This window comes from Mizuhopecten yessoensis, unplaced genomic scaffold (genome assembly GCF_002113885.1).
Source record: "Mizuhopecten yessoensis strain PY_sf001 unplaced genomic scaffold, ASM211388v2 scaffold10871, whole genome shotgun sequence".
NCBI classification, from domain to species: Eukaryota; Metazoa; Mollusca; class Bivalvia; order Pectinida; family Pectinidae; genus Mizuhopecten; species Mizuhopecten yessoensis.
In genome coordinates, this window is record NW_018408763.1 from 519674 (window position 1) to 534114 (window position 14441).

The window sequence follows — 14441 nt, forward strand, 5'->3', positions numbered from 1 at the left end:
GGGGGGATTACTCCGCTCATAACATTAGATAACATCTCGGCCGATCGTTAATTTTGAGTAAATGTTTTAATTCAAATACATATCCTATATATATATAATGATGCATTGTTAACTTTAAATCATCTTGGAAGCACAAGAACAAGAATTGACCATCACGAAATATAGATAAAACAATGGGAGCCCGACTGTGAAATTTAACATTGAGTTTTAGAAGTGTTTTTGATATATAACAATGTTAATGTCAATGGCAATACAATGTTTCAAACTTTGGCCATGTCCGATTGAAGTTTTGTAGATTAGAATCCACTGGAAGAATTAGTGAATTAAACAGTGTATATCACAAATTGCAGTGAATGTTGTGGCCTACGTGCCCCGGATGTGGGTGTGTGGTTATTCGCCGATCATTCCGTTTATTCGGACAAGTGACACGTAGCGGAAATCGTACCCAATGCTACGAGAATTTAGTCATAAACATTATTGCGTTTTTGAAAATGATTTTCCGTTTGAGTGTTTATAAGAAATACCGAAACTTGACATTTCTTGATTTATGTGTAGGGAATGGATTTATTTACTGGAATTACAGCATATAAACAGATGCAAGAGGAAAGACAAGTACTAATTGTAATGGGGGACCATTACAGAAGTCCCCCAAACTTCCCCCATTGTCACAATGATGCAAAATACACCAAATTTGAGCAAGATTGAGCAACATTTAATTTCCACCAATCAGAGTGCTCGGCGGCCATCTTGGATGTGCATCTGCAAAAAAAAAGGCGTCCCGCACATCTAGGCACATGCCCCATTACTCATGTGAAGTTTCAATGGAATCCAACATTTGGTTTCTGATAAAAGAAGAAGAAGAAGAAGAAGAAGAAGAAGAAGAAGAAGAAGAAGAAGAAGAAGAAGAAGAAGAAGAAGAAGAAGAAGAGGAGTAAAACCAATAAGTCCCCCACATCGTTTGGGGGACTTAATAAACAGAATCATAAAGGTCACAATTTAGCATAAGTTTCCGTTTACCACAAAAACCGCGAGAGTGTCAACATACTTTTCAAAGCTTAGTATATATATAAGATCAAACAGATTTTAAATGGTATAATAGACACAGTGACATTGTTCCAATTATATCTCAGACCCGGATTATTATGAAACGTTTCTCTGCATATAATAACTCGAAGGCTATCTACCACAAACTAAAGTCTCATAGATATAATGTAGATATAAGGTATTATGCGATAGCCGTCAGAAGCCCGACTCACCCAGAGAACCACTCGTCACAAAAGGCTGTTGTACATATAACGTGTAATACGATAGCCGTCAGAAACCCGTCTCACCCAGAGAACCACTCGTCACAAAAGGCTGTCGTACATATAACGTGTAATACAATAGCCGTCAGAAACCCGACTCACACTTTAGTTTGTTTTTACATTCTTTTAACAGCTATGGTCATTTAAGGACGTGTAAGGTTTTGGTGGTCGAGGAAAGCTGGAGTTTCCGGAGGAGGGCTTATACACTCACAGGGAACCACTCGTCACCAAAAGGCTTCCATACATATATAACGTAACTGTATTATGCATAACGGCTATCGTGCGCGTGTATGACCAAGTTTCCAGCTCGGGGGGTGTTCCTAAAACTGATCTTTATTTACAAAAATAGACATGCGGAAATAGAATTCAAAAATAACAGTTTGATTTAATCTTTGATGTCACGTCCGAAATTAATGATTTTTTCGTATTTCCCCCGACAGTTTAAATTTTGGAAGCAAAAATATCGATTTCGTCTTCAAAATACAGTGAGAAATGTGCATAAACACATGAATATGCATTTCAGAACATGAATTTGCATATCTTGACCATGGGCTCAAGCTGTTGATACGTTTCTTGTTGGATGGGCGAAAATAGCTAGATATAAACCTAGTTTTCAAGATGTTACTCCTGTTTAACGCTCAGCAATTAAGGAGAGGGACGACTGGTTCGCCCGTTGTCATGTATAATGTGACCGGGTACCCCGGAGTGTCCTGCTGGGTGTCTTCGGCAGTATGTTTCAGTGAGGTATCACTATAAAATCGGCATCAGTTCCGCGCAATCCCAAGGAGACAAACACGAACATATCGCAGCCTCCCAAAACACACATGCACATAGGAGAGGCCGTCTTTAAATGACCATATCTGTTGATAGGACGTTAAACAATACTAAACCAAACCAAACAGTTTTTCATGAACATAATCCTGATAAATCCGTGTTGTAAGGCGAATCAGAACGATAAGACATGCATCACTGATATACCAAGTATGATATACCTTTAACTAAATGTGAAGATGTCAGCATAAACAGCCGGAGAAGTCGAAGTGACGGTGTGTAGCGTGGAACATAAAACTATGTGACTGGAAAAGCTTACTGAGCCGCGATTTTTGTTTACTTCCGGCTTTGATGGTTTCCCAGATGTTGGCGTCACATGGAGGCCACTTTTGTGTGCCTCTACAACAAAATGTCATAATTAGCCACATATACCACATACGGAAACATTACTCTGTCAGCAGCCTAACCAGAGGTGGCTACAGAGATAACGGGGTTATCAGAGATTTCCAAGTGAGACCATAGCATAACCGGACGTGCCTGCAGATACCATGGCTTTACCGGAAGTACCTAGGGATACAACGGTCTTACGGAAAAAACCAGATTTACTCGAGAAAAGAAAGGCTTTGAGTCCAAAGTAATTTAATGGAGACAGAAGATCAATGCTCTCTTCAGTGTCTGTTATGAAAATAGCGAAACAGAGAGAGGAAACCCCTTCGATTATCATGGCAGAGGTCATGTTAGTCACCTCGTACGTTCATACACTAGACATAAGACACATAACATAATCATGTTCGTGTCTCCTTTGTGGATTTATACGTGCAAACTTAGTTCTATCATTCAAACAATTCTCTTTTTTAGTTGTGTTATCGCTATTACCCTTTATTCGATACTGACCACTAGTGACGTAATGTTGAAATTTTGCAGGAATCAATCTTTAATCTTGTTTCTATCAAAGGATGAACCGTAAACTACAAAGGCATGCAGCAGGTTTACAAATGCCACTGACCTCAGTGGACAATTTCTCGGGCCAGCAAAGCACCGGGAAACGACAAACACTCGGACTATTTCGGCAAAAATCGGAAACCAGCTCAATTTGCCGAAAATACCCGAGTCGGATATGAAATGAAACACTTATATTAGTAATATGCAAAAGGACTCTAACAAGCTTTTATCATGTCTGTACTCCACTGTACTGTAATACCGGGACATTTTCGCCCAATCAAACTTTCGCCCTTCGCCCAGGAAATACATTTCACCCAATGTCAATTTCACCCTTCACATTTAATTTCTATATTTATTGTGCTGTTTACTTGTATTCGCTCTAATGCTAACTTCGCCCTCGTTAGAGAGGCGAAAAAGACGAAAATATAAACAGCAGCGAAAATTTCCCAGTTTACAGTATGTACTCTCTATAACACTTCTCATTCTCCAATTATACCGAGCTTAAATATAAAGGTGAATTTCAATATTTGCCTTTTTAAAATATTTAGGAACTCAAGGAATCAAAATGTTCACTATCTGTCTTAAAATAGGGATGTGCAGAAAAATACGACCACTGAAACAGGAAACAGTGTAACATGCAGTATCTACGTTGGCATTGATATTCTACACGAAAAATCTGTCTCTTATACACAAATAGGATGTCTACCCATCTCTTCTACACACCTCCATAGTGTTTCTCAAACACTTCTTTAAACAAAAGTAAACGCTTGGAAATTACAGGATAAGGCATAAATGCCAGGATAATTGTTTTAGACGAAAGTAATTTGAAAATTTCACCTTGACGAGGACAGGCGGCATAAGTTAAGGCATACATGTTTCTATCGTTCGCCGCGGTGTTCGGCAGCGTTAATCGATATGAATGCTGATTGGTTCTTTTTCATGTAACTACCCCGCAGCAACTGTCATGCATAATTTAAAACGAAATGCAATAAAATTGACGTTCGCGGGCAAATTAGGCAAAAACTGGGAAAGTAAAGGTCGGTTTTATCATTCCGCCCAGCTAATCTGGAAAGTTTGGTAATCTAACTTACAATGACTTGTTTTGAACATGTTCTTTCGGCATCTAACATCAAACCAACTTATACATATTCTAGTGGCAGGAAAATTGATGGATTACGCGAGAGAGGGGATGGGGGAGATAGGGAAGGAAAGGAAGAAGAGAGGAGAGGAGGGAAGTAACAGCAGGAATGAAGGAGAGAGGAAAGATATGGAGGGAGGAGAAACATAAAGACAGCAGAGAAGGAGACATAGATAGAGGAAAAATAAAAAAAGGAAGGAGAAACGCATAGTAGGAAAGAAGGAAAATGGAAAGAAAAAAAGAAGGGAATGGAACGGGCAGGCAGGGAATGAGAAGGATGGAACGAGTTTGTGAGGAATACGTTCGAGAATTTTAGATGATCAAACCTAAAACGTACAAAGAGTTATATATATCTTAGTAATCAGCGAACACTCTCTTTAATCTCAAATGACTAAATTACCTATACCTTCATAGCAATCAAGCGAAGAGAGTTTTGCTGTCACTTCGTACTGACAAAATGACCGATACCTCTTTAGACATCAGTGAGAAATAATTCTACAGTCTATAATACTAGATTACTGACCCGTACCTCTAGTAATCAGTCAGAAATAATTCTACAGTCTATAATACTAGATTACTGACCCGTACCTCTAGTAATCAGTGAGAAATAATTCTACAGTCTATATTACTAGATTACTGAACCGTACCTCTAGTAGTAAGTGAGAAATAATACTACAGTCTATAATACTAGATTACTGACCCGTACCTCTAGTAATCTGTGAGAAATAATTCTACAGTCTATAACACAAGATTTTTGAACCATTGGGTAATAAAAACATTCTCATTTAGCAGTTTTTCAGTTACTTAATGTCGAAATCTAGTAGTAGACACGTGTTTAGTCTTAATTGTCATTTGAGACCAATTTAGCTTGCTATATATTTTAATAAATCATGAAACACCAATATAAGCTTGGTTACTTGTAACTTCATGTTTCACAAATCAATTCGAAGATTTACACCTACTAATCTGAGAACGATACTAATTATACAAGCACGAAGCTATAATTATATTACAAAGTAAGAATTAATTTTCAAACACAAATATTTCCTTTTCATATTGAATTAAATCAGTCGTTTTACATGCTAGCTTTACTGTATTTTTGTTTAATTGTCAAGTTTCATTTCACACGATAAGCCGGGACGTAATTGATACGGAGTTGTCTGTCCTTGGTATTGTGGGATAGCCTTGGACTAACTAGTATCGCCAGCCGAAAGTGGCACCGTTCCCCGGGGTAAAACCGGACGTACACATGCTATAAAGCCGGCCCGTGCGTGGGCCGTCAATAATTTAGTAGGGTAGCCCGATAGCCCGTCCACGATGAAATCTGCGTAATTTCGTTTGGAGTAATTAAATCAACGTTATACACCTCTTCTTGCCAATTATGTCTTCCGTAGCAGCTATCATGCATTATTTAAAGGGGACTTGATGAGACTGCGGAGGTATTCGATTTCTTGGTGAGCATTCCAGCGGCGAATCACCTCGCGGTAGGATTTTGATTAGCACAACCTCAATGCGACATTGGTATCCACCGAAAAAAATGAGTGCCACTTCTGGTGAGAATGAAGACACTTTTCACTTGTATGGCAGACATGGACATTGATTGTTTATGGTCTGTAAACAATTCCATGCTCCTCAATAATGATTTCCCAGCGTCTTAATATAGAAATAAGCTATTTCTGTCAATCGTAAAAAAGCCGGCTCCGATGTCACTCGATATTCCGGATATTCTTCACCTGATTCGTTTTCCAACTCTTTATCTCCCAATCATGACGTCAGTCTGATGCAATATACATTAGATCTGGCGCTAACAAGACCATCACAACACCTAAGCGATGCATGGCGCTTTGTTAAAAGTGCAAACTATCTCTTTCGGCAAAAACTTAATTGGCGTTGAATTCTCAGGAATGACCAGTGAAAGAAATAATTAGCATATTAGTACTTTGCACAATACTGTGACCAATTCCATTCTTAAAACGGCCACTTCTTGCATACTCTACTTGTACTTATACAACAAGTACCTAATTCTTCTCTTCGTTTGCAGTTGCACTGTAACTCTTCATGTTTGGTGGAGAATAAATACAGTTAAACCTATCCAGAGACGGTCGGTCGTGCCGGATGCCTAAAGCGTTTGGAATGCGCATGTTATGAACTCTCGGCGACACGGAAAACTTAATGGTGCAGAAGACCCAGATAAACTCACGTGGTCGGTCAGGTGACTTATAACTTACGTCCGATCAGAAAATCGAGAACCCCGGCGAGTGCGCAATCAACTGTGCCGCCCGACCAGAATGATTTAGAAATCAACTGCTCCTCCTGATCAGCCTGTGATAAGAGATCCACTGTGACGCCCGACCAGACTGTGTTAAATAAGAGATCCACTGTGCCGCCGGACCAGACTGTATTAAGAGATCCACTGTGCCGCCCGACCAGACTGTATTAAGAGATCCACTGTGCCGCCCGAACAGACTGTATTTAGAGATCCACTGTGCCGACTGAACAGCCTATATTGAGAGATCAGCTGTGCCGACTGACCAGCTAGTATTAAGAGATCCACTGTGCCGCCCAACCAAACTGTATTTAAACATCAACTGTGCCGCCCAACCAAATGTATTTATAGATACACTGTGTCGCCCGACAAGCCTGTATTTAGAGATAAACTGCGCCGCCCGATCACTCTGTCTTTAGAGATCTACTTTGCCGCCCCGACCAGCCTGTAGTTAGAAATCCACTGTGCCGACTGACCAGCCTATATTCAGAGATCCAATGTATCGCCCGACCAGACTGTATTTAGACATCAACTGCACCACCCGACCAAACTGTATTTTGAGATCGACCGAGCCGACAAACCAGCCTGTCTTTAGATATCCACGGTGCCGCCCAACCAAACTGTATTTAGAGATCCACTGTGCCGCCCGACCAGCCTGTATTTAGAGATCCACTGTGCCGACCGACCACCCTGTATTTAGAGACCACCTACAATAAGAGATCCTTCTATGTACATCCCGAAGTTGGTTTCTGAATACATGTTTGATTGTATTACTATTTTGGGTAAATGTCATTCTAGAAAATGACAATTCACATCCACTTTTACGTACAAGCAAAACTGCCTTATTTAAGAGATCAGCTCTGCCGACTGACCAGCTTGTATTAAGAGATCCACTGTGCGCTCAACCAACCTGTATTTAGAGATCCACTGTGCCGCCCGGCCAGTCTGTATTTAGAGATAAACTGCGCCGCCCGATCACTCTGTCTTTAGAGATCTACTTTGCCGTCCGACCAGCCTGTAGTTAGAAATCCACTGTGCCGACTGAACAGCCTATATTAAGAGATCAGCTGTGCCGACTGACCAGCTTGTATTAAGAGATCCACTGTGTCGTCCAACCAAATGTATTTAGAGATCCACTGTGCCGCCCGACCAGACTGTATTTAGAGATAAACTGCGCCGCCCGATCACTCTGTCTTTAGAGATCTACTTTGCCGTCCGACCAGCCTGTATTTAGAAATCCACTGTGCCGACTGAACAATATATATAAAGAGATCCACTGTGCCGACTGAACAGCCTATATTTAGAGATAAACTGCGCCACCCAATCAAACTCTATTTATAAATCTACTGTGCCGCCCGACCAGCCTGTAGTTAGAAATCCACTGTGCCGACTGACCAGACTATATTAAGAGATCAGCTGTGCCGACTGAACAATCTATATAAAGAGATCCACTGTGCCGACTGAACAGCCTATATTTAGAGATAAACTGCGCCACTCAATCAAACTGTATTTAGAAATCTACTGTGCCGACTGACCAGCCTATATTCAGAGATCCAATGTACCGCCCGACCAGACTATATTTATACATCAACTGCACCATCCGACCAAACTGTATTTTGAGATCCACTGTGCCGACCGACCAACCTGTATTTAGAGATCCACTGTGCCGACAAACCAGCCTGTCTTTAGATACCCACTATGCCGCCCAACCGAACTGTATTTAGAGATCCACTGTGCCGACCGACCAACCTGTATTTAGATATCCACTGTGCCGACCGACCACCCTGTATTTAGAGACCACCTACAATAAGAGATCCTTCTATGTACATCCCGAAGTTGGTTTCTGAATACATGTTTGATTGTATTACTATTTTGGGTATACTGTATGTCATTCTAGAAAATTCACATCCACTTTTACGTACAAGCAAAACTGCCTTACATGGCCGTGAAAATACTGAAACATTTCAGTGTATATGAAATTAAGTGTCGAATATGTAAACAGATAGATAGCTTTTTTCCTGTAACATGTGTTGCCTGTGACATGTGTTGCCTGTAACATGTGTTTCCTGTAACATGTGTTGCCTGTGACCAACCTCTGTTTCAAATACAATGTACAAGGTGTATGCTTGACAGGGGGTACCCGAACCTGGGTTGGAAATAGTGTTGTCTTCTAACTTAAAAAGGAAGAAGGTAAGTAGCAGAACTGGACTGGGTCGATCGTCGACGACCAGGTAGCCCAAGAGGTAGAGCTTCCCTCTAGAGTTCGGAAGATCCCAGGTTCGAGTCTCGGTCTGGCCGTCCTGTTACATAATCATGAAGCAATGATGTGTACGAGACCAAGGTTGATGAAAGCATGCCTGTTCGTTTATCTAAACCCGGCATTACACTGGATTAGGTCGGCCATTTCTGTTGGCTAAAGATGAATTCTGTACAGAATAACTATCTTTGATTGTAAAATAAGGGTCGAATACCTTGATCCGAGATACAAGTTTCCGGAACAAACGTTACGAAATTTGGCGATGGGACTGTACATAGGCGGTATGTACTTCCGGTATGAAGATAACTCAGTTGTAAGCCAGATTCCCTCATCGAAATTTAAAAGATTGGAAAATTTGGTCTGAAATTCATAAGAAAGGATATCTATTTACTAGTACCCACTTGTCAGACATGCACTTCGGGAACCGCATACCAATGTTTTGCATGGCGTTGTAGCTCAGGGCCCGTATTCATGAAAACCGTTGTTATGCTCATTATAAATGGATTTTGCGGTCAAACCAACATTCGTTCAACTCGCTTAAAACATGTGACACATCCGAAAGGTCAAGTGTAAATATTAAAAACGGTATTCGGCTTTCAGTCTCATCAACATTCTTCCAAATGATTGGGAAAACGTGGATTTTATCAAATTATCACCGGAAGAAGAAGTTTGGCTTGAGCATAGAATCTGGTCCCGTATTCATGAAACTGTTCTCTTGCTCAAGCATGGATATTATGCGCAAGCTGAATTTCTTGTACTCGTTATAAAATCAGTGAAAATAAAATCTTGTTTTGTCAATGACTTTTTGATCGTTTGACTTGATTAAAGCAAGTTACAAGAAAGTTGGTTTGAGCACAGAACACATGCTTGAGCACGAGAACGATTTCATGAATATGAGCCCCTAGATGGGGATGCTAAATCGTGATGCATGCTTTATTTGTACCAACGTACAAAGACGTGCTTTAATTGTCCCTCATCTGTGTTTATTACATCTTGCTGTATAAACTAATTTGATGGGCCTGTGACTGGAAACCTTATATTCGATATGTCCTTATTTTCAGGCCCCAGTGTCTATAACTCTCAACTGAGTAAACCACTTTGCTGATAATGTGACAGGAAACCCAATACTTTATTCCCCTTTATTTAAACACCGATAGCCTTCCACATACAAAAATAAGAGAACCTGTTCACAAGTTTTATTATATGAAATGAAATGCCCCCCAAAATACCAAAAAAGGTTGGATGTTATGACAATGTTTCAATTGACATCATCTGGGATCTATGAAAATGTCCTAAAGGTGGCAGGTCAGCAGTGGGGGAGCACACACGGCGTGTCATTGGTTGGATTCCAACATCTCGTCTGTACGAGAGCCAGTAGCCTCTGACCATAGATAATTTACTGCGTGTCAGTGATTCGATCCTAACTTCTCGTCTGAACGAGAGCTAGCTTCAGCTTCTGTAGATTCGATCCTAACTTCTCGTCTGAACGAGAGCTAGCTTCAGCTTCTGTAGATGCGATCCCAACTTCTCGTCTTTACGAGAGCCAGCCTCGGTTTCCGTAAATGACTCTGTCTTCCTGTGATGTCCAGCATTCCTATACGTGAGGCCAAATGTGCATTATATTAGTAATCATTTGCAGACATCTTTAAATCAGATGACTTAAAATTGGAGATACATATGTATATTCATTTGAGAATACATTTATGTTGTATGTATATCAAAGTTCAATTCAATTTACCGATCATTAAAGTAATTAAAGATGAGACAGGAGAAAGAGAAATACACAGCCAGGCCAGGATTCGAACCTGGAGCCTCCGACCTCTAGACGGAGATCTAGCAATTGAGCTAACTGGTCGCCGCCGATTGGCCAAGTCCAGGTCTGCTGCACTCCTCCCACCTTCAACAAAGTCTTTGACCCTGACGACACACGAGACCCTATACCACCTTCCGTGGATAACAGTATTTGTAACAGGAAATAGAGAGATGCACAGCCAGACCGGGATTCGAACCCAGAGCCCTCCAAACTGTAGACGGACGCTCTACCAATTGAATGACCTGGTCGCCGATGATCGACCAAGTCCAGTTCTGCTACAAAGATGTGTGCAAATATGTGTACCCTCCTTGAACTGAAGTTATTTCAATTTGCCTAGTAACTTTGTTACTGTCATAACAATCCAAATAAACAGTGTAGGGGAGATAACTCCTATTCATATCACATCATATTTACCAGCAAAAAAAACAATAACTGTTTTATAATATATTTAAACAAAAAGAAATCCAAAAAATCAAGGTTCTGATTTTTTTTTCTCTCCATGTTTTGCCTCCGAGTACAATTTAGCCAGGGTTGAATCCAACAGTTTGGCATCCAACAGTTCGGCATCGTAGCTTTAGAAGACATCGTCAAGGTTATTTTCCTTAAAATAAGCATGGAGGACACTGTGTTAACAGGGTTTTTATCTTCGAGTAGCTTTTGGAAATTTTCAGATGCAGCCATCTTCTGCTGTCGTCTGACAGATCGCGTTCCGGTCGTCAGCAGCCATCTTCTGCTGTCGTTCGACAGATCGCGGTTCGGTCTAACTATGGCTGCGACAGGTTGCGGGGAATTTCCATAAAAACAAGTCTACATGAGTTTTCGAGGACTGGACACGTGTATAGGATCCGACCAATGTGATTGCGAGAAATGTTCAAGCATTTAATAAACCAAATTGAGAAATGTTTTGTACTAATTGCATCCTAATGTGCATTCAAATATAAAATGAAATGCAATTTCGTTTTCATTTTCACTGGTACTTGTATATGGTATGCATGATCTTGTAGACTGTTGTCACACCACTGCATACTTGAACTGACAGTCTCCAAATCTGTTTGCACACCAATGTCTTTCGTTTGGTCTGCTGTCACTAGTGGCTGACTGAAAATCAAAAATAATTATGATAATTAGATAAACACCATGGAAAAATGCTATCTAAGTCTGTGCTAAAACCATATCAATTCGACATTTAAATATGGTCACTGCCACGTTTTGACACCTGAAATGGTCAGAAAAACATGTTTTCTCTTTATGTCAAGTTCCGGTTAATGTCATGGTTTTAGTTGACATATGAGAAGTGATATTAAGCGAAATATATTGTACTATCATTTACCAAAGGGCAGGTGGGCCTTGATTACTCACTTTGTTTTACTTAACAATCATGATTTCTCCCTAGATAAGAAATAACATTAATTTCATAAAAAGAAAACAATACACCTTTTGGGAACATTTAATCGAGATATATCCAATTTTAAAATGGTGAAGATCCTTATTGGGGCATTCTGGTTGTTCAATATGATTCTAGCATAGCCTAAGTTTAACTCTACACCTAACCTTGGCTCTGTTAACGACCCTGGGTATGGGATGTTTTCGAATTGCACATCAAAGCAATTTCAAATGTTTGTGAAAACAGATTTTTTTGTTGCCGAGTACTTGTTCTTATCACGGCTTCTATTGAAGTAAACTCCTGGCCGTGTCTCAAATTATGACCCAAATGATCAATGTAAACATCAAGTATGCCAACATATATCGTAGATATGTGTTACAGTAGCTCAGTACCGATTACTACCATTGTTGAACTTTGACCTCTGACTGAGGCTCCATTTAAGGACAAGTGGGTAAGACCTGAACATAATTTGAATAATATTTATTTACATTCTTCAAGAAATTGATAGTTAATTATACCTTTCCATGAAACTGTTCTCATCAGCATAGTTTCTTTTAAGAATTTGGCCAGTCTCCTTGGTCCTAAGTGAATATCTAAAGTAAGAAAATAATATTGATTTTATTAATGCCTAATAGTTTAATGACAAATACAGGAATTCAAGTTTCGGTTGTACAAATGGAAATTATACCCAGGAATAATCACTAATCCTAAAACCTTTGAATCAGTTAATAGGATTCCATATGAATTTATAATTATAACTTTATAGCATTACTTTCAACTAAAAGTAACACTTAAAATTGTTTGTATTAACTAGCATAACTAATGGACTGTCAAGTTTCATAAATACAAATTACCTTTCCTTTACATTGCTCTCATCAGTCTGTATCTTTCTTTTGAGGATTCTTCTGCTTTTGTTTGTGGGATTTTCATAGCCTACATGGATAAAATGGGAAAATAATACATCAAAATTTGTATGATATGAATATGTGCAACCAATAGATGTGTTCCATGAATTCAATTCATTAATGATAACTAGGTAATATTTTTCTTAGTAATTGCCTGAGCATTTGAAACAGGGACTGGTTGACATTTTTATCATGGGAAATTTCAGAATTAAGCAGAAAGTATGGGTAATAGGAGAGAAAAACTATAATATTTTCAAAGAAAAGAACTTTAACCTTATGAGAAAGTATAAGGTTGATAAGAATTATTTTTCAAAATATTGTTATTTAATATATGAAGAGCAAATAAAAGGTTTGACTTTTTTCACTGCCCATCATAAAAGGGCACCAATTTTTGGTAGGAATTTTACTTGTCATAAGTATCTATAATTTGTTACAGATAGGCATATATTTTGAGAGAAAAAAATAAGGTTTTCTCCCAATTATCGTTTATACTATCACTGGGGGTGGTAATTTTACTGAGAATTGATTTAAACTTCTAGAACGTGTTGTATTAATATGAACACTACAGTTTAGGTTCAAATACTTAGATTGAAATACTTATGACTATTTACGTGTGCTAGCAACTTCTATTGTGTTGTTTACTTTATCAGACTTGAGATGAAATTTTTAAATTGTTGTATGGAAGTAGCATTTAAAAGTTAAAGGGGGGGGGGGGGGGGGGGAAGGGTTAATATATCCTAAAATAGACATGTGAATTGCATGGTGAGGACCTAATGTNTATATAATTCATAGGACGTAAAACAATCTAAGACCAAACGTATGCCACATTACTACCTGAAGAGAGAGTGCAGTTAAAAAAAGTTAAAAAAAACCCAAAAACATATGGGAAATGTAATTTAGCTATATATATACAACATGGCGATATCTCCCAGATTATCAAATTCCTGCTATATCTTGTAAACTTACTGCTAAAATCGTTAATATAGGACAAAACAACTGTTTACCTCGCTCTGAGATTGTTAAACAGGGCTAGCTTACCGTTCGACGGGAGGTAACTCCAGTGAGTCTCGTGTGTTTATTTGGGTTCTTGAATACTTCACTCGAGTGTAATCAATAATCATTCCCTTCACAATTGTGTCAATGTCCTGTATCTGTTATAAGAAAGTGTCAGAAACATTTAGTAACAGAAAATTAAATCTTTGATTTATTTCGATACAGTCTATGGTTTGTATGTAACACACTGTGACAGAATGAAGATTGGTTTCTGTAATGACGTTTTGTTTGCCACGCTTGGCTTTGGTAAACTTGCTGAATTTGTTGATTTTCTGACAATTTTCAAGAAAAATGCGGTCATTTGTATATATATATCGCGGTCAGCTGTCCGAAAAATGTATATTTTTAACATTCAAAACAATTTACTGAATTAATGATATACCAGCAAGTATTCGACAAAATTACATTTCAGGTAAGCTTTCTGAATTATTGAGGTTTTGATCATATTGCAAATACAAAGAAGGTCACTCTGTGGAACTGAAAATAATAATATATTAAAATTAATTCGGTAATGTTTCTGTCTCCACCCAGTAATACATATTACAATTTCTGTAAAGGGATCTAAAGTTGATTACAAGCCTTTTGTATTTCTGAAATCAGACCCCCCC

At 38.9% G+C, this 14441-nt stretch overlaps 1 protein-coding gene and 1 long non-coding RNA gene across 2 annotated transcripts in view; one reads left to right on the top strand and one right to left on the bottom strand.

Moving 5' to 3' along the window:
* Nucleotides 1-14441, top strand: part of LOC110463181 — a 494021-nt gene that overhangs the window by 445140 nt on the left and 34440 nt on the right. The gene's annotated exons all lie outside the window — the stretch shown is intronic.
* The window catches only part of LOC110463186, a 7651-nt gene continuing 4197 nt past the window's right edge, over nt 10988-14441 (bottom strand). The window contains exons 2-5 of the long non-coding RNA XR_002464357.1: nt 13819-13931; nt 12730-12808; nt 12394-12468; nt 10988-11589 (exon numbers count right to left, since the gene is read on the bottom strand). This is a non-coding gene — a long non-coding RNA (uncharacterized LOC110463186). The remainder of the gene's footprint in view (nt 11590-12393; nt 12469-12729; nt 12809-13818; nt 13932-14441) is intronic.